Source organism: Hyaena hyaena, unplaced genomic scaffold (genome assembly GCF_003009895.1).
Source record: "Hyaena hyaena isolate Hyena2069 unplaced genomic scaffold, ASM300989v1 scaffold_736, whole genome shotgun sequence".
NCBI lineage: Eukaryota > Metazoa > Chordata > Mammalia > Carnivora > Hyaenidae > Hyaena > Hyaena hyaena.
Genome location: NW_024081372.1, coordinates 720387 through 741557, shown reverse-complemented (window position 1 = coordinate 741557; position 21171 = coordinate 720387).

Genomic DNA, 21171 nt, shown 5'->3' with positions numbered 1-21171 from the left:
AAATTTTGCAAAACCTAGAGATTCCATATAGATCAGTCTCCTAAGAAAAAGAACAATTTTCAGAAGTATAAAGAATGGATCTGGAGAGACAACATGAAAATATCTGATAGAAATGCAATAGGATTTATGGAAGATCTGAAGGCTCACTTGAGGTTTGTAGCCATCAATTCGAAGACAGACCAAGTCAGTGAAAAGGCATTTTCTTCTCCAGCCCCTACATTCAGCAATTTGGATATATTGCAGAAATAGTTGGAAAGTTTAGATTTTTATCAGGTAAATTCCAAGAGTGGAATAAAAAAAAAAAAAGGAATATTGGAGTAGAGGTTGTATTCATGATGATATTGATTATACTGCTAGATCCAGTTATAAACTGAGAAAGGAAAAATGATAGACCTCTTATCCTGCAAATAACATATGGTTAGTAAATTAAAGATACCATTGGGTTGAAATATTTTAAAATTAGTATATGAGAAAAGAGAATATGGTATAGAATAGGCAAGTAGAAGACAGTGGCCAGAAATCAGAACACTTGTCATTTCAGATGTTTGAAATTGACCCACTTGGTAATTCAGAACTTCAGTATAAGCATGATAGTAGGTTGCTAAAGAGATATGTTAATGCAATGATTTCCAGAATCAAGGTGCTTTCTTCAATTAAACAACATTAATTTAAAAAGGGAGGATAGATGGATTAGAGGAAAAATTCCTGCTAGTACCACATCCAAGGGATTTCAAATCCTTGGATAGGTATTGATTTTAAAAAAGAAAAAAAAAATCCTCACAGGAGCTTTATCATTAAAATTCCAGTCAACTGATTTTTTACATATTGATGTTACTGGTTCCTTATTATGGAGGCAAGGAAATCATCACCGTATGCAAGAGGGCAAGGCATGTAGTAGGTATCCAATATATAAGTGCTGCATGAGAAAGAGTGTTTGAAGGAATAACTATAATTTTAAGAAATAGAGAAAATCATCATGAAATGCTTGTTCGTCCAGTTATTCTTCTTTGTGTTACATATAAGTATATGAGAGAGTACATGTGAAAACTTTCTAGGTCATAAAGCTTCATAATCATTATTAAGTTTCTGCAATTTTGATGTATTAATATCCATTAAGAGTTATTCATAGAAAAATGCTATAAAAAGGAGATGAAAATTTCCAAAATCCTTAATATGAGATATATATCAGTTGGGTTCTTGTCGGAGGCCGGCTCCGGCCAGGGTCCAGGGGTCCCTGAAGGATGGACGGTGTTGGCAAGGGAGGGATGAGCAAGGCCCAACAGTCTTTCTGGTCACCAGGCAGGCATCTCAGCCCTAACTGGGGCTCAACTTTATTTTATAAGTGTTTGGGGGACGGCACAGAAGTGGCATTTGCCTTAGACAATGATTTCTGATAACAAACTTCTTTGATATGTAAGAATTTCCCAGAACATAGATTTGTAGAAGACTCATGCATAACCTTTATCAGTAGTGAGATAGGTGATTTAGATGCTTATCCTATGGGGAAGAAAGTGTCTTTAGCCTATCAGACAATGTTTTTAGCATAAAAGGGTGAGGTTACTTCTCTGTGAGCAGGGGTCAAACAGGTCTTTCAGGAGACATCTCTGCTCCCATAATCACAAAAGAAGAAGTTCCTCAATAGGATCCTCCACAGGAAGCAATCAGCATATTCAAGGCCAGAATAAATCACTCCAAATAACTGATAACGAATGCCTTGGGGTGGGGGACGGCCAGTGATCCAAGCAGAAACAATTGGGTGGGGGTGGATATCTGCCCTTAACTCTAAATTAGGCTCTTTGTCTCAAGGCTAGACTCAAGCCCCCTTTATTATGTAAGTCTTGGATCTGCAAGGCCCTTAGGAAGAGCCTTTTAATAATCATCCACAATGCTTTCATCTGAAATCTCTTTGGAAAAGGCAAGGACATGCCTTTCCTTATGATCAATCTGTGTGGGGAATATCAGTCTGATCTGGAATATTGTGAGGCCTGGTCAATACCAGCAGGCTCATTTCCAACATGAGCCAGTAGTAGCAGAAAGAGACACCAGTTTTCGTTTCTCATGGCAGGAGCTGTGCAAACGCCACCATTTCCTCGCTGTAACTGTCATGCAGTGAGGCCAGTGCGGGTCCCAGCAGGTTCTTAAGTTGGACTTGGCATCCTTCAATAGCTTATAAAATATAACCTTATTTTTAACTGTTGAGTGTCATTAGTCCAGTGCTATTTTCACCCATTTTGGATTCATATAATTTGATTGACTGATTGATTTAATTCATTATCCAGTTTTATTTCTTTCTACTCTCTTCCTCCTCTTTTAAAAAAATTTATTTTTAACATTTATTCAGTTTTGAGAGGGAGAGAGACAGAGCATGAGGAGGGGAGGGGCAGAGAGAGAGGGAGACACAGAATCAGAAGCAGGTTGTTAGCACAGAGCCTGATGTGGGGCTTGAACTCACGAACTGCGTGATCGTGACCTGAGCTGAAGTTGGAGGCTTAACCGACTGAGCCATCCAGGCACCCCTCCTCCTCCTTTTACTTATTCATGTATTTTCTCACAGGAGCTAACGCATTTTTCTCTTACAAAAATGGAAAGACTTCCAGCTCATGTCACTAAGGACTCTGCAGAGCTTAATTTGTTCTTAGGAAGTTCTTCCTTCATGGAACTTTTCATGGTTTGCTTATTACTGTCTTTTAGATTTCAAGTCAAATACCCATTCTACTCCCTATTCTAGACAGCATTATAATTCTAATATATCATTCATTTTTTACTGTTATCAAAGCACTTATCAACACTTGAACCTATCTTGCTTACATGTTTAAGCCTTATCTCACATTTAACCCTTATGGTCAAGTAAGCTCCTTAAGGTCAAGGATCCAGTTGGTCTTTACTCCTGTGTTCCTAGCACTTAGAGAAGTACTTAACAAATAGTAGTTTACCGGAGAATATTGATGGTTTTTCTAACATTAACAAATCTGTAAATCATTCCTTTTAAGATTTCTTTAATGGATATCATAGTTAAATAGCAGTCTGTACCAGCCTGTCTAGTACAGATACAAAAACTTCATCAGACAGTTTAACAGAGTTTTTGGTATTAAGAATTATAAACCATGACTGAGACAACTAGAAGGAGAAGAAGGAAATACTTAAGTATCACAGAAGGAAGCAATTCCCACCTTTTTGGCTAGAGAACCAAGAGGTAAGGTTTGAATTGTTAGTATTTAGAAACTTGGAGGAAGAGTCCTATGAGTCTGGAACTCAGATCTCTAGGGAGGGGTGATGCAAAGTTGGGACTACCTATGAGACGCCACAGTAGAAAATCATGTGTTCCTGCAGTATGGGAAGACTGACAAATGGAATCAGCTGCTAAGGCAGGATTCGGTTCTCTGTTGCTGCTGAGGACAAAGGAGTGTTGTGGTGATGGCAACAGAAGCAGGAAGCAAACAGAAGTAGCAGGTCCTTCTCCTTCTGATAGCAGCTTTCTGATATTTACTCCTATTGAAAGAATCTAATAGGAACCCTCTATCAAAGGAGAAAAGAGGTTTGCAAAGTTCCAGCCCCATCTCAAAGAAAAGTACAAAAGGGTCCGTTTGAAGCTGAGATCATTAGTTTAATAACCATAATATTCCTTAATATAAGAATATTTAATTTATATTTTACTTGGGTAATTTTCCTATTAAATTTTCAATTTTAATCATTATTTTAAGTAATATATTTGAAATTAATTTTGGTAAATGTGCTGAAATTACATTATAATTAAAAATTTTCCCACAGTTAGCATTTGTACCATCACGATTCTTTCAATAACTCTCTCTTTCTAGGTTTATAAAATTCTTTTTTACACAGTAAACGCATATGAAGGGAGAGAAACAGGAGGTGGGAAGAGATAAACAGATATCTGGTTTACTTTTCTTTAATGCCTTGATCTATTATTGATTTGCCAAAATCTTCTGTTCTTTCAATATATATTTCTCTCTCACTACTCCCATCAGAAACCTGGGTCTCATTTTTGTCTTCATCCTCTGTCCTTTCCTTTCCTGTCTTACTTACTGGGAATTCTTATCCCATTTTCAATTTGTTCTGTCATTGCAGTCAGGGTGATTTTTACAAAACACAAATAAGATTGCACTTTCTTCTTACATGAAATGTTTTTATGGTCACCCTTTGCTCTGAAGAACACATCTTTAATATGTCTGAGCAGGACGAGTATCATCTGATATGTACTCCCTATTATAGTTTCACCTTTCAATGTACCTTAACTCCATGGTTTTCCCCTAATACTGCTATGTTTATGCTTCAACCATGGTCTTTACTAAAGTGTCCTTCTGCCTTAAAGGGGCTATCTACTCCCACCCTCTGCACTTAGAAGCCTCTTCAATCTACTTTAGATTTTAGGTATATTGTCTCTTTGGGTAGTTTCTATGAACTTCTTTACTAGGGTAGAATCTTCTATTTTATGACAACTTTTATAGGCTATATAACTAATCCTTCTGTCACTCCGTGATAGCTTCTGTAAAGACAATGTTTGATTCATACATTTTATCCAGGAGTACTTGCCCTATACGGATTACTCAATAAATATGTACATAATAATTAATAGAGATAATGCCATCTATTATTAGATATATAACCCAATTATTTGGTTGCTTCGTTTTCCTTCCAAGAGACATTTATAATGTACATCTTTGAGTTGTGTATATTTTATTCATTTTTTTATCAGGAATTTTATTTTATGTTGCCATATGGAACTATTCACACTGTATTTTCAAATGAGATGAATTTTTGAATTCCAATGTTTTAATTGAATTTCTTGGGAGATATTTTTTAAGAATATAATCAGAAATAAGCCCACAATTTTATCGGCAATTAATCTTTGAAAAAAAAAGACAAGAATATGTGACAGGAGGGGCACCTGGGTGGCTCAGTCAGTTAAGCGTCCGACTTTGGCTCAGGTCATGATCTCTCAGTTTGTGGGTTTGAGCCCCGCATTGGACTCTGTGCTGACAGCTAGCTCAGAGCCTGGAGCCTGTTCCGGATTCTGTATCTCCCTCTCTCTCTGACCCTCCCCTGCTCATGCTGTCTCTATCTCTCTCTCAAAAATAAAGGAATATGTGACAGGAAAGACTATCTCTACAATAACTGGTATTGGGAAAACTGGACAGCCACATGCAAAAAATTGAAACTGGACCACTTTTCCACACCATACATAAAGATAAACTGAAAATTGATTAAAGACCCAAATGTGAGAATGGAGATCATAAAAATCCTAGAAGAGAAGATGGCCAGTAATTTCTCCAACATTGACTGCAACAACATTTTTCTAGATATGTCTCCTGATTAAAGACCCAAATGTGAGAATGGAGATCATAAAAATCCTAGAAGAGAAGATGGCCAGTAATTTCTCCAACATTGACTGCAACAACATTTTTCTAGATATGTCTCCTGAGGCAAGGGAAATTAAAACAAAAATAAACTATTGGGGCTACAAGAGAAAAACAAGCTTATGAACAGCAAATGAAACAATTGAAAAAAGATTAAAAGACAATTTACTGAATGGGAGAAGATATTTGTAAATAACATGTCCAATAAAGGGCTAAAATCCAAAATATATAAAGAACTTACACAACTCAATACTAAAAAAAAAAAAGAAAGAAAAAAAGAAAAACAACAACAACAACAACAACAAACCAAAACCAAAACCAAAAAAAATCCTATTAAAAACTGAACAGAAGAGGGGCACCTGGGGTGTCTCAGTCGGTTAAGCATCCAACTCAATTTTGGCTTAAGTCATGATTCATGGTGAGCATGGAGCCTAGTTAAGATTCTCTCTCTCTCTCTCTCTTTCTCTCTCTCTCTCTCTCTCTCTCCTTCTGCCCCTCCCCTACTTGTGCACTCTCTCTAATTAAAAAAAATTTTTTTTAAATGAGAAGACATGAACAGACATTTCTTCAACATGCAGACAGCCAACAGACACATGAAAAATGCTCAGTATCACTCATCATCAAGGAAATGAAAATCAAAACCACAATGAGATATCACCTCTCACCTGTCAGAATGGCTAAAATAAAAAACATAAGAAACAATAAGTGTTGGCAAGGATGTGGAGAAAAAGGAACGTAATGGATTGTTGATAGGAATGCAAACTGGTACAGACACTGTGGGAAACAATATGGAGGTTCCACAAAAAATTTAAAAAAAATAAATTAACATATGATCCAGTAATTTCACTACTGGGTATTTACCCAAAGAATATGAAAATGCTAATTTGAAAAGATATATGCACCCCAATGTTTAATGCTGCATTATTTACAATAGCCAAGACATGAAACAGCCTAAGTGTCTATCAACAGATGAATGAATAAAGAAGATGTGGTCTATATATATGCAATTGAATATTACTTAGCCATAAAAAAGAATAAAATCTTGCTATTTGCAACAACATGGATGGATCCATAAGGTATAATGCAAAGCAAAATAGGTCAGAGAAAGATGAATACCATAAGATTTCCCTCACAGGTGCAATTTAGGAAACAAAACAAATGAACAAAGAAAAAGGAGAGAAACTAAAAAACAGGCTCTTAACTATAGAGAACAAACTGAAGGGGGGGATGGGTGAAATAGGTAATGGGGATTAAGAATACACTTACCATGATGAACACTGAGTAATGTACAGAATTGTTCAATCACTGTATTGTACACCTGAAAGTAATGTAACACTGCACGTTAACAATACTGAAAATTTAAACAATATATAATCACTTCTACAAATACAATAGCAAATGATAAATTTTGTTTTTCTTTCAAGTTTTTCTTTTTTATTTTTTTGATTATTGTCTAAAACTTTCAGAAAAAAAATGTAACGATAAGAGCAATTGTGGCATTCTTACAGATAACTTTAAAAATATTTGGGAGTTAAAAAAAGAGAAAGAGTAAGCTACACTAGTAAGTAATAGAAAGAATGGAACTGTTATGTTCCTACTTTATACTTACCACGTTAAAAATACTGCCCCTGCTTGGTATGTTGTCATTCTACTTCCCAGACAGTATTATATTTGTTCTCTTTGGATTCTTATGTTCATATGACAAGTTTTCCATATGCTTATATGGGTAACAATATGTAGTTTTAGTTACTGCTGTTTATCATATGTCACCAAAAGTTCCAATAAAGCCCAGTGGACTCCAGACAAGCTGCTCAGATTTAAATCCCTGCTTCATTTCTTATGAAGTTTTGTGACCTAAGAAAGTCATCTGATTTCACTCTGACTCATTCCCTCATTTGTAAAATAGAATGAGAATAAGATGAGTTAGTATACATAAATCATTAAAAGATCTTGAAGATTTACAGGGCTGTTCAGGACTCTACAAGTATACAATCACAAACACAGAATTATAGAATATTGAATACAAAATGATGTGATACAAGAAAATAATTTTTATTATTTAAAACTGAAAACATATCTAAACAGTATGTTTTTTAACTCTTATTCAATCAGTAGTGCTTCAACATATTCTAAAGGATTATAAACTAAAAATACATATCAAAAGCATTTATTTTAGTGAAACTTCTGTTATAAAAGGCCAGTTATAGGTCAAAAAACATTCTGAAATGTTCTGATTTCCTTTTAGCAGCTCAAGGACAGGAAGAAGTCTTAAAATTAATCAAGTGAAAATTTTGAGAATGAGTTTGAAATATGTGTCTCTTTAATTTCAATAAAATATTAGCACTGAGAGTAAAGACGGAAACATCAAGAAGTAATATTTGAGAGGTGCCATCCTAGAAGTATCTTATCCTCAGGGACAATTTGTAAATATGTGGAATATCCTCAAATCTAATCAAGATGGTTAGAGTATATTTAAAGGAAAAAGCAATCATCAAACTTAGAAAAAGTTATAACTTAATCATGGCATGTTATCCCTCATGATACTTCTGATTAGAATTCAGTCCAATACACATTTATACCAGTCTAGGATGCCAAGAATGATTAACATCACTGTCCCAGTCCCTCAAAAAGCAGTGGCATAATCCTCATCATGAAAGTATTAAAGTGCCTGTTGGCTTAATCTAACTCTCCCATGTGTTTATCATTGAGAATCAGTCCATGAGTCTGACTGATTAAAATTAATATATAATTGATTTGAAAATTGGAGGAACCAAGTAAAATCTCTTATGTTATGATAGATATTTAAAGTTAACCTAAGATAAATCATTGGGCTTGTACATTACTATATCAAGATTAAATTTTACATATATTTATGAGGATATGCTTTTATTTTATTTTTTAAATTTTATTTATTTTGAAAGATTGAAGAGAGTGAGACAGGAATAGAGAGTGAGGGAGAGAGAATTCCAAGCAGGTTCCACATTGTCAGCACAGAGCCCAACAAAGGGCTTGAAAGCAGGAACCATGAGATCATGACCTGAGCAAGGTTTGGAAGTTTAACCTACTGAGCCACCCAGGAGTCCTGAAGATATGCTTTTAAAGTCAGGTTTACATAAGCAATATGCTATATTGAAAATAAGCAGTCTTCCCATAAGGGAGCATTCTCTTGTAAGAGTCTCAGAAGTCAATTTCTGAGAATTGGGGGCTTTAATAATATTGAGGGTTTGGATGAGTTTTGGTGTGATAGGGAACTATGCAGTTCAGTAGGCAGAAAAGGTCCCTGGGTAAAGAAAAACACATTTTAAAACATTTCTTCTGGGAATATCTCATCTCCAGCAAATTCCCTCAGGAATAAAATTCCTTTTAGGAGTGTAACAGATACCACCTACTATTCCCCCTCAGGTTTCCCTTGGGAATTTGACAAACAAAAGACCCAACTAAAAATAAGCAGACCATAAAACATATGACCCACAAGGAACAGTGACCTGTTCCCTCATACAATGGAAATGAACCAATCTAAAAAGAATGACTAAGCACTTAGAGTTACCTAGTCAAGGGTAGAACCTGAGAAGGAACAAGGGCCCCCAACCAAAACCCTACAAAACAAGAGTCCCTTGTCTATAGTCGCAGGTTTTCATTTTTTAATGTGCACCATTTGTAAAGAGAGCTTTCATACTATTCTTACTCTTTAATCTTCTACTCTAATAAACTTCTGCCTGCTGCTCATTTTAATCTGTGTCCACCTCTTCATTCTTCAAAGCGAGGAGACAACGAATCTCCGGTATTCAGGTAAAAAATACTGCACAATGGGCAGCATAAAAGATGTTATCTAAGAGATATCATGTGAGCAGCATAGTTTTGAAAAGAGAGTTGGATTAGAAATTGTAAAAATACACGTAATGCTGTCTTCCCTGCTCTCCAATAAAGACATTATCTACAAATGTGATGTGATTCATGACAGAAAAAAAAAGTTTTTGTTTTTTTTTAAATATTTTTTATTTATTTCTAGGAGAGAGAGAGAGACAGCGTGAGCAGGAAAGGGTCAGAGAGAGAGGGAGTCACAGGCTGAAACAGGCTCCAGGCTCTGAGCTGGCAGTCAGCACAGAGCCCCATGCGGGGCTCGAACCCACGAACCGCGAGATCATGACCTAAGTGAAAGTCGGACGCTTAACCGACTAAGCCACCCAGGCGCCCCAGAAAAAAAAAAAGTTTTTAGTTAAAAGACATCTGAAATCATAAGGGACATTTTAAATCCTGAAAAATGACAGATATGTAGGCAAAACAGTTGAAACACTGGAAGGTTTGAAAACCACAAGTTATGAATTGTTCTAATATATATAAGTAACACTGCTCAAAAAGTTTAGTATACACGTTTTCCTTCTTAAAATGTTCAAAATAAACACCATACTATATTTAAGGTGTACAGGTTGATGTTTTGAGATACATACACATAGTGAAATGATTACTACAGTCAAGCTGATTAACATAACCAGCTCCTCACACAGTTAACATTTTCTTCCCCAGGAGACTATGGTGTGCCAAGTCCTTTCAGTTCCCTGAGACAGGCAAGATGGATGCCAGCCTGGCTAGCAGCAGCTGGAAAAGTTGAGGTGCTAGCTATGTGGTCCAATTTCTTCTCTCCTCATGGAGAACCTGGGAGCTGGAGTTTACCTTACACTCACTCTGCACTGAGCTGGGGAAAGGAGCTATGGCAGATGCCTGAACTCTTTTTCAGACCACGTGCCACTATGACAGGGAAAGATAGTGTGGTAGTGTCCACCCCTCTAAGGAAAGGGAAAAAAAGAACGTTTCAATTTGTGCATGTGACAACATCCCTCAGGACCTTGTAACATAAGACCACTTAATCAGACTGCATGTTTCTGTTTTACCATATATGGGAGACAAAGAGGTAAAAATATATATAAAAAACCATGCCATGTGGTGTTAGGGGCTCAGTTCTTTGGGTATGAACCCAACTGAGCGAGGCCGGCTGGAATAAAGTTGCTTTCTGGAAAGAAAAGCCTCAGTGGTGTCAGTACCCTGTGTGAGAATCCTGCTACAACAGGATAAAATAGGCAAAGACGGAAGGGACAGGACCTGAGGTCCCTGGGTGGGGAAAAACACACACTTTGAAACAATGCTGAGTGTCCGACTACAACAAATTCCCTCTGGCGTAAGGTTTCTCTTAAGAATGTAACAGACACCACCTACTCCCCTTGAAGTTCCCCTCAGGAATTTGACAAAATATCTAATTAAAAATAAATAGTAGATGACAGAAGGAATGCTAAGGCCATTGGTAACACCTCATACAATGGAATGGAGCCAATCGGGAATGGACCACTCAGCACCTAGGGCTGTCAAGCCTATAAGGGTGGGGCCTGAGCTGAAACTGGGGTGAAGTGAAGGGGACGGCTGACCAGAACCTTATAAAACAAGGCCCCTTGCCTATAGTCTGGGATACTCACCTCCCAATGTCCCCTCTCTGCAGAGAGCCTTCATACTATTCTTCCTTTCTGATATTATACTCTACACTTTTGCCTGCTGTTCATTTTTTGTCCACTTCTTCACTCTTCAACGCCAGGAGACGAGGAACCCCGGTTTTGAGGTAAAGGATCCTGCGACACCACTTCGCACCGCTGTTATCTCTCTTGTCACTCCTGGGGACAAGCGAACGGCAGGCCCAGGAGCTCTCAGAGGCGCCTTAGCGGAAGGCTTCGTTCCATCTCCGGAGTAAGGGGTTAGGAGGGGTCCTCGGAAGTGCTCACCCGCCATTTCCAACCCCCTGGAGACCAGTGATTACCTGCTAGAGACTAGCCAGTTAGGAGCCAGACTTCCGGGGAGGCAGCTGGAAAAGTTGGGGTACTCGATGGGCAGTCTAACCTCTTTTAGGGAGAGGCCAGGAGATGGGTGCTGTTAATGGGGCGGATAGGACTGGAGTCACAGTGGGGCCTGCAGAGTCATTTAAAACCGCGCTGCTTCGTTTACCCGACACCCCAGGGACTAACACATGCCCTGAAGCAGAAGTTCCTAGACGCGGCTAGAAGCCCAGCCCCTCTGGCAGCTGCTGAAAAGTGAGGGCACTGGAAATGTCCAATTCCTCCCGGGTAGAAGCTAAAAGGGTTTGCTTGTTTTCCCTGGAACAAGGGGTGGAGGACTGCCTGGGGTGGGAAGCGCCGGAAGTGCCCCCACGCGTCACGCGTCACGCATCACCTACCTCCGGTGCCCGTGGCTCCTCCCGTTCACCTCAGAAAACCAGCTGTGGGGGGCGAGGTTATGTGGTCCCACCAGCCGGACACTGGCCAAGCTTCCAGAGCACAGTGTGAGCCGCCAAAGTTAGGAGAGCTAGACCCTGCACCAGCAGGCGGAAGAGTCGGGGCTTGGGCCGCGCATTCTAGCCCCTTCCATGGGGAGGCCGGAGCTGGGCTTTCCGGCAGGCTCGCCGGTGCTGCGCGCAGAGCCGTGTGGACGAGCTGCTGGAGTGCTCTTGCACGGGTTTAAAGGGGCAGGCACGGTGTCTGTGGTTCCAGGGGAATAGCGAATGTCAGCTCCCAGAAATACGAGTCATGGGGCCGTTCCTCAGGTGGCAGCAGTAACGGTTGGTGCACTGGATGCGTGGTCTAAACTTTTCACTCCTCAGGAAGAAGCTGTGAATTGGGGATGCTTTCTAGATAGTATGGTGCTGTCCCAGGGATGGGGTTTAAGGTAGGAGTGTGTCTCAGCTTTCCCTGCCTGTTTCATTGTGGGTATTTTCTCAGTCACTGGGTGTGTAGGAGATTCCCAACTAGTTTCTGGATTTTTTTCAGAGCTGTCCTACACGTGTAGCTGTTTATTCCTTGCATCTGTATTTGGGAGGAAGGGGAGTCTGGAGGTTCCGATTCACGGTCTTATTAATGTTACTCTTCACCCCCCCCATTCTTTTCGAAGATACATGCAACATTTACAAATATTTGTTTCCAGGTTGTAAAGAAAGTGCTATTAAATAATAAAATATCAACTCTGCATAGAGGAAAATTACTGATTATATCATAATATTAGTAATTCGCTAATAAACAGGTATTCTCATCTATAGATCTGGAACATAAAAATGGGTTTATGAAGAGTGAATGGGTAAAATGCTCTATTAAGTGCTAGAAGCTAATCATGATTAAACAGCACCATGATGGGTGAAGTTTAATGAAGCTAAATAAGAACTTAGAAGGAAATTTATATTTTTAAATTTGTTTTAGAAAATAGGAAATACTAAACTTTAATGAACATTTTCCTTAACGTGTTGGAAACATCATCAACCCAAAGGAACTGTAGAAAAGAAAGTGGTTAAAAATTAAAAGAAAAAAAATTTAATTAAAAAATCAGATTAATCAACTATGCATAGAGATAATTAGTAAAACAAGAAGCTATTTTTAAAAACTAATAAAGCATCTTGGTATAAAAAAATATAAATGATGGGGCTCCTGGGTGACTCACTTGGTTAAACATCCAACTTTGGCTGGGGTCTTGAGTTCACAGTTCTTGAGTTCAAGATCCACATTAGGCTCTCTGCTGTCAGTGCACAGCCTGCTTCAGATCCTCTGTCTCCCTCCTTCTCTCTAAAAAATAAACATTAAAAAAAGGAAATATAAATGAGTTCTTGATTTATAATTAAATGTAAAAGCAATGTAGGAACACAGAAGCTTCTTACTAAGTTTGTGTTATTCTAAAATTTGAAATCTTGAAATTCAAAATATTAAAAGAAGATTTATTATTTTTTAATGTTTATTTATTTTGAGAAGGGGGAAGGCAAAGAGAGGGAGAGATTGGATCCCAAGCAGACTCTGTGATGTCCATGCAGTGCTAGCTAGACTTTGGACTCTGTCTCACGAACCATGAAAGATCATGACCTGAGCTGAAATCAAGGGTTGGATGCTTAACTGTCTGAGCCACCCAGGCACCCCTAAAAGAGAAGTTTTAAATACTGGAACTAGAAAAATATTGTATTTAGCACATATGAAAAAGACAAAGACAATCCTTAGACAAAGGTAATATAATCCTTACAAAAATTAATTAAGGGCATAAACTGTTCACAAAAAAGGAAATAAAGTTAAAATTAAAAATAAAAATTGAACTACCATATGATCCAATAATCTCACTTCTGGGCATCTATCTGAAGGAAATGAAATCTGTATCTCAAAGAGATACCTGCACTCCCATGTTCATTGCCAGCATTATTCACAATAGCCAACATATGGAAATGACACAAGTGTCTATTGAGGAATGAAGAGATGAAGAAAATGTGATATATAGTTGTATATTTGTGATGATATGGGTGAATCTGGAGGGCATTATGCTAACTGAAATAAACCAAAGAAAGATAAATACTATATGATCTCACTAATATGTGGTATCTAAAGAAATTTAACTCCTAGAAACAGTAGAACAGTGGGTTATCAGAGAGTGGGATATTGGGGAATTGGGGAGATGTTTGTTAAAAGGAAAAAAACTTCAGTTTTCATAAGTTTTGGGGATCTAATGCACAGAATGTTATATTGTATACTTTAATATACAATAAGATATACAATAATATACAAAATGTATATTAAATATACATTTAATAAATGTCTTTATTGTATACTTAGAATTTGCTGAGAGTGTAAATCTTAAATGTTCTCATCATGCCTACACAACAATGGTAACTGTGATGTGATGATGTGTTAATTAACTTGATTGTAGTAATCATTCCACACTGTACATGCATATCAAATCATAATATTATGTGACTTAAATATATACAAGTTTGTCATTTATACTTCAATAAAGCTGGGGGTGGGGAAAGTCCCCCAGCCAATTCTGATGTACACACTCAAGTTTAAGAAGCACTGCCATGGAGATTTTAATTGATTAACTACATCATGATTTACAAATAAAAATACTATTCAGAAACTAAAAATTATTGTTTAAATCAAAGAAAATAAATTCTGTCTATAAAATTTTTATTTGCAACTAACCTGTATATATGTATATATGATGATAGAAATAAATGGTGATGATGAGGGTAACTATACTTTAAGCATTCTTATACACTTGGGGCAGAAGTTTACATTGAAACACATACACACACACACACACACACACACAGAAACTCGTGATTTATCTACAACAGAGTTTAAGCCTCATGATAATAACAAAATAGAAGTAGCCTAGGTATCCCTAAATGAGGACTAGTTAAAGAAATTATGGTACAGGGATATTATAGTGGAATTTGTGAGGGACTACCCATCATTCATTATTTCCTTGTCCCTTTCTTAGAGGACTGGATTTTTCCCCATTTGATAGTATCTATATGGTTTTTGTGGTGTGGGCCCTGATGGATTGATTTGAAAATATATATAAATGGACAGAAATTAGTAAGGTGAGAGAGGCAGCAGATGCACATAAGTTAGTCTGTTCCCATTAATTCCTCCTGGATATAGTGATTGGTTCAGGGTAAATATGTAAGGTATTACATTCACATGTATATAACTGAGAACCCAAATAATAGCAGTTTAACTAAATGTCAGTTTATTTGTGTCATGCAACAAGCCCAGAACAGGCAAGCTGGGACAGTGTCAGTGGCTGCATTATCCATTACAATAGTATTTTCTTCCTCTTCTCAGACATCCTTACCAGACAGCATGCTTCATACATGTCTCTTTGTAGTCCCCAGATAGCAGCTCCACAACTAGTACCATACCCGCATTCCATTCAGGAAGAAGCGAAAAGGACTAAGGCAAAATACTCATTCCAGTGAGTTTTTTACACTTGAAGAACTTGCTTTGGAGCCATCCAACAACTATTATTGCAACTCAGATTATATGCTTAAGTCTGGAAAATCCTGTTTTTAGTTATTTGAGGTACTGTTAGTAAACCAGAGGAGAAGACTAGGTAAGATAGGCAATTAGTGATTTCTGACAAAGGTAGGTATACAAAATTAGTTGGTCCTGACAAAGATACCTTTGACTTTTTGCATGGTTTAAGGAGAACTTTACATTGAAGGCTTTAAATGTCTTTTTTGTGTAAATCAAGCAATGTTTGATTAGTATCCATCCTCAGTGCCCCATCATGTTCTTAATTGTTTTTACTGATAGAGAATAAGATAATTAAGTTGAATATTATGAGACTAATTTGCATTCTTAGAGAAATAAGCTTCATAAAATTGTTTCTTAAATGACAGCCAAAGTAAATTACACTTCCTTCCATTAAAAAAAAAAGTTTTCCTTCTATATATGAATACAATTTAGTTTAGGAAGTTAAATATGCCTAGAGTATATCTATCTTATCATTCTCTCTCTTAGGATAATGCATAGGGATGGAAAGGATAAGAAAGTTGTAACAGGAGATTTAATTTGAGCCCAGACCCCATGTTTGGTAATTAGGGGCTCCTAAGCAACTATCTGAAAATCAATTGTTCCTTCTATAAAATGGAAGTAACTAGAGTATGCTCAGAGGATTCTTATGGGGATTAAAGGAGAAAGTATTTGAGAAGCATTTTAAAAACCATCCGGTTCTACACACATGTTTTTAAACATTACACTTTTATCCCTTATTTTTTTCTTTTATTCATTTATAAAGCACAATGTTGACTTACTCAGCTTAATTAATGTAATACCATATAACCTCAGTTTCATACAAAGCTCTACCATAATGAAATTTTATTTCACTGACACTTTAGAAACACTCTGGTGCCATTTCCTGGGCAGAAACAAGGGGTAAAGCTAGCCCTAGGCATGGGTCTAACAGGCTGGACTCTCACCAAGCATATGGGCAGGCAGTGCTTCAGTGGAGAGATCAAAGCACAGTAGATGGCCTTTCTCTGGATGACTTCCCCAGATGCTTAAGGTTCTTGAAACAGCTGTTTCAGTCCAGGCACAGCAGGTCTCCCACTCTACCCTCTGCAAATTGTGGATTCTTTGCAATGTCCCCAATGGATTTTTTTCCCTTACAAATTGGCCTATAGATTAGGCATGACAATTAGCACTAGTCCATAGACTTAGAAAAAGGAAGAAATTAGTCTGGAACTAAAAGAAAACATGCTGTGCACTAGTAAAACGTATGATATAAATTAAGTCAGAAAATTATAAATGATGGAGCTAGAAGGGGCCTTTGAGATTCCATAGCTCATTGTCCTCATTTTACAGATGAGGACTCTGATGATACTGTATTTTGTTAGGCTGCTTATGGTCACATCTCTAACATTGTTAAATTTGTCAGTGGGAGGGGGAAAGCAAAGACAATTTTGCAGATTTATTTTGTATATGGCTATAGTTTGAATCTAAAAATAAAATAGAGGCTTATATATGTATTCAAAACATAGCAATCATTTAAATCTTTATAATCTATAAGAATACTCCCAAGTTTTAAAATATATATTTATTTTTAAATTTTTTTTAACTCATACAGCTTTTTATTGATATTTTAATTGCAGAAACTTATTTGCTCCCTGGCCAAATATTATTTTATAAATCCAGTATATAAAAGCAAAAAGCTCTCGATTAAAATATTTATTTATTCACTCATTTGTCATTCATTCATTTATGTAGTTATCATCCAATGAATATTTACAAAATGTCTATTACTGTTTAATTATTGTAGTAGGGATTGAATATATAGAAGCAAAGAAATGTCTCGATCTTTAAAGGAAAAAGTGTAATATAATTGTTTAGAAGCTCTACTCTGGAGCTACCTTTTCTAAGTTTGAATTTTGTCTTAATTACCATCTAGCTAAGAGACATTCAGCCCATTACTTAACCTCTGTGACTTGGTTTCCTCATCTGTAAATGTTCATAATAGTACTACCTGCTTCACAGGGATTTATGAGGGTTAAATGATGTAATTGATGCATAGTTTTAGCATACTCCCTGGCAATTACTAATCACTGAATAAATGTTCATTATACATGGCATTAGAAAACTCCTTATCTAGTGAGATAAATAAAAAATTATACTACTACTCACAATATGATTAAATGCAATCTGAGAAAGATAAGCATGTTCACTTGTCCCTGAAAAATATGTCCCTGTTCCTGTCTTGCTAACAAGATGCAGCACCAAATTCATGGTTGGAGGATAAGGCCACTGTTCCCTGAGAAGTTAATCCTTGAGTTGCTTTTTACAGATTTGTTTTATTTTGTTTTGTTATTGGTTTTGTTTTTCCATATACTTGATAGCGATTTAGGAGAAACATAATGTGAGGAGTGTATATTCCAGGTACAGGAATGCATTTAGATTTTAGAATGATCGTTTCAATGTGGCTTGAACTTATCCTGAAGACAGGTGTTATGAAGACAGGCTCTTGGTGTACTGCAGCTGAGAAATTATATATGCAATAGCATAAGAGAGAAGACATATTTGAGAAATATTTAGTAGATGGAATTAGCAAGACTTAGTTGCTGACTCTATATTGAAAGTGGGGGAGAGGAAGGAATCGTGTAAACCTTTTGCAGTTAATTATTTAAAAAAGAACTCTAAAAAAAATAAGGTGGCTACGGAGTGAAGTCATTTGTTGCAATAAGGAAGATCAGCCTTGATGAAATGATGATGTCATGGGCCTACCAGTGTTGTACATGAGCAAAACTTTCCAAATGACCTATAATTCACAAGAGAAAAAGATATCAAAGCTGGATATATAGCAAAAGATATCTTCACTATAAAGTGGCTAGAAGTCATGTGCATGGATGGAATTATGCATTTAGAAAAAAAAAGAATGCTTTGATCAAGTTTAAGATTAAAATCCTTGGACTGGTAGAAATCAGTAAAGCTGTCAGGTACTTTTGAGATAAGTTAGGGTAAAGGAAAGAAGAAGTACACTGAGGTACCTAATATTTAATAAACATACACTATAATCTGAACCATTTACATGTTAAAATATTTAATTCTCAAAAGAACCTGTGAAACAGTCGTCACTATTTCAATCATGAGAAAGCTGAAGCTCTGCTTGCACATTTTCAAAATCACACAGCCCAGGGGCACCTGGGTGGCTTAGTATGTTGAGCGTCTACTCTTGATTTAGTCTCAGGTCATGATCTCACAGTTCATGAGATCGAGTCCCACATCACACTCTCTCCCCCACTTTCTCCGCTCCTCCCCTGTTTGCATTCATGCACACATGCTCTCTCTCTCTCTCTCTCAAGATAAATAAATAAACTTTAAAAAGATCACACATCTCCTACATGGCTTCCTATATAAGGTAACACGTAAGCCAAATTGACATAAAAGCTTTCATGTTTCAGTACTTCATTTCACAACCAAAAAAAGCACGAAGAAACAAAATAAAACATACGTAATATCAGACAGGCCAAAAAAAGGAGAAAACTCCATGAACACAGATGCAGAGAAACTAGAAATAGAATATTTTTGAAGAAGTTGCAAGTGAAAAGAGTAAGACTTTATTTAGGTTGGCATTATTGTTACTATTTTGAAGAAGGGAGAAATTTAAACACACACACACACACACACACACACAGATATTTCATCCATATTTTCTTAATGATGCAACTTTGGAATAACTTTTCATTGACTGAATGATTAAGGCATACATTTGTATGTGTGCTGTGAGTTGAAAAAATATATATAACCAGAATTTATTTCAGCAACATTTTATTTCAGAAATATCCTCCTATTTTCTGGAAAGACATTCTCTGATTATTCAGATTAGAATGAAAGCTAGAACTTAGAGGGGATGGGGGAGCTGACTCTAGCAGTGACTGTATTTCAAAGCCTAGAGTTTCTTGGTTGTGAGAAATAAGAGAATGGGAAGAACAAGAGGAAGAGAAGGAAAACCCATGGAAAAAGCAGATGTCAAGAAGATTGTGTAGTCTATTATATGAACCCTTCCAAGGGGAAATTTCTATATTCTGTGCAAGTCCATAGAGAACCAAATGTCTTGAATTGAGTAGATTTCTTTTATTGATTATTACATGGATAAAATTAACTGTAGGAATTCAGATGTTAACTTACTGCAGGTTCTTTGTGAGAAATTCTTTTCATTACCATCTTTTGGGCTTATTTTAATTTTTCCTGTTGCCTCTTTCAATAAGTTAAACATGTTGACCATAGTTTTAGATTGCAGTTTATCTAACCTGCTAAGGATTCTTTGGGATTTTTTAAAATATGGTTATGATGTCTTTTGCTTATTTTGGAAAATTTTCAGCGACTATCTACTTTCTCTACCTAAATTTCTCTTTCCTACTTGTAGGATTCTATTAAACATTTGATCTTTTTATTGTGTTATTTTGTCTTACCCTCTTTTTCAAAATTTATCTCTGTTCTTTATTCTGAATAGATTCTTCTGATCTTCTAGTTTACTATTTCTCTCTTTAGCTCTTCTGTTTAATCTAATCATTGAGTTTATCTTGTTGGTATTTTCATTTCTATGAGTTTTACTTTGCTAGTTTGTAAATCTTCTATATCATTTTTAAAGGTTTTGTTGTTTGCTTGAAAATTTCAAACATATGTAGTCTGTTGGAATGGTGATCTACCATGGTCCCTTAAAATTATTCCTAGGTATTCCAGACAGTGAAATCTCTAAATGCTTTTTATTTGGGCCATTTCTTGGGGTTGTACTTGCAGTGAGCAACCATCAGGGATGAGGGAACATCTTTCTCTTGACAAAAAGCAGACATCCTTTGGTTTACTATAAAAATGGGTAAACCCATGAGCTCTCCATTAACAGAACCTACTCTGTGTGCCACCATCTTGGAACTTGCAGGACATGGGGACGCAGTGTGAACATCATGCTGACTACATTCTACTTACTGCTTTGCCCTAAATAATAAAATACTTTACCTCCAATCCAGTAATCTAGTGTCTTCTTCCACTATCTACAGTATGGCAATAGGCTAGCTTTTTGTGTTGTATATGTATGTCCAATATCCACTGAAACAAATAGAGTACATAATACACATCTGACTAAGCCTGTAACAAAGTGCATGCTAAATATCTGCTTTATGTTCCTCTTAAGCAGAAGTGTTTACGGGGAATACTTTCCTGGGCAAATAAATAACAAAATTATGTAATTAAATATAATTTAATTATTTTATTTAAAACCATTTTGTCTCTATTGATATAGGTTATTTCCCAAAACTGTGGAACTGATCTGCAAAGTTCAAATATTTTGCAGTGAATTTTTTTTCTATTTTTGTCTGAAAATTTAGTTTGTCTTAAGGCTTGTGTAAGATAGAGTTAACTTCAATGATTATAAATACTTATAAATGAAATGATTATAAATACTTTAGGTAGACATGTTAGATTAAAATATTTTACTAGCATAGAAAAAAATTAGTAAATGAAAGCTATACTTATGTGTGTCAACTTTCTAGAGAAAGTAAAATATTTGGAAGTAAAGTAAGTTGATTCAGATTACCTATTAGAACATAATAAGATAAAGACATTTTAAGGAGCACAATGAAGAGTATTTTAATACAAATTTATTAAAATATACACATTTCTATAATGTGTGGGCCCTAATAATGAATAAATTGGGTTAAGTGAAAAAACCTAAAGAAAGCCCTAGTTGTAATTTTTCCAATTTTAAAATATAATTTTAATATCAGTAAAAATCAATATAACTTAAGAGTTATAATTAACTCTAAGAAACAATTCATCAGATGCATAGAATTTGGAAGACAATTGATTTTAGTCAATTATGATCAATTTGCTGTTTATAGGAACTTGTCAACTTCAATTTTCTCATTGTAGATTCCTTTGTATCAAGCATAGGCCTTAGCAAACAAATATTAAATAATACTTCTTAAAGAAAATAATTGTTTTCATGGATAGTCAGGAAT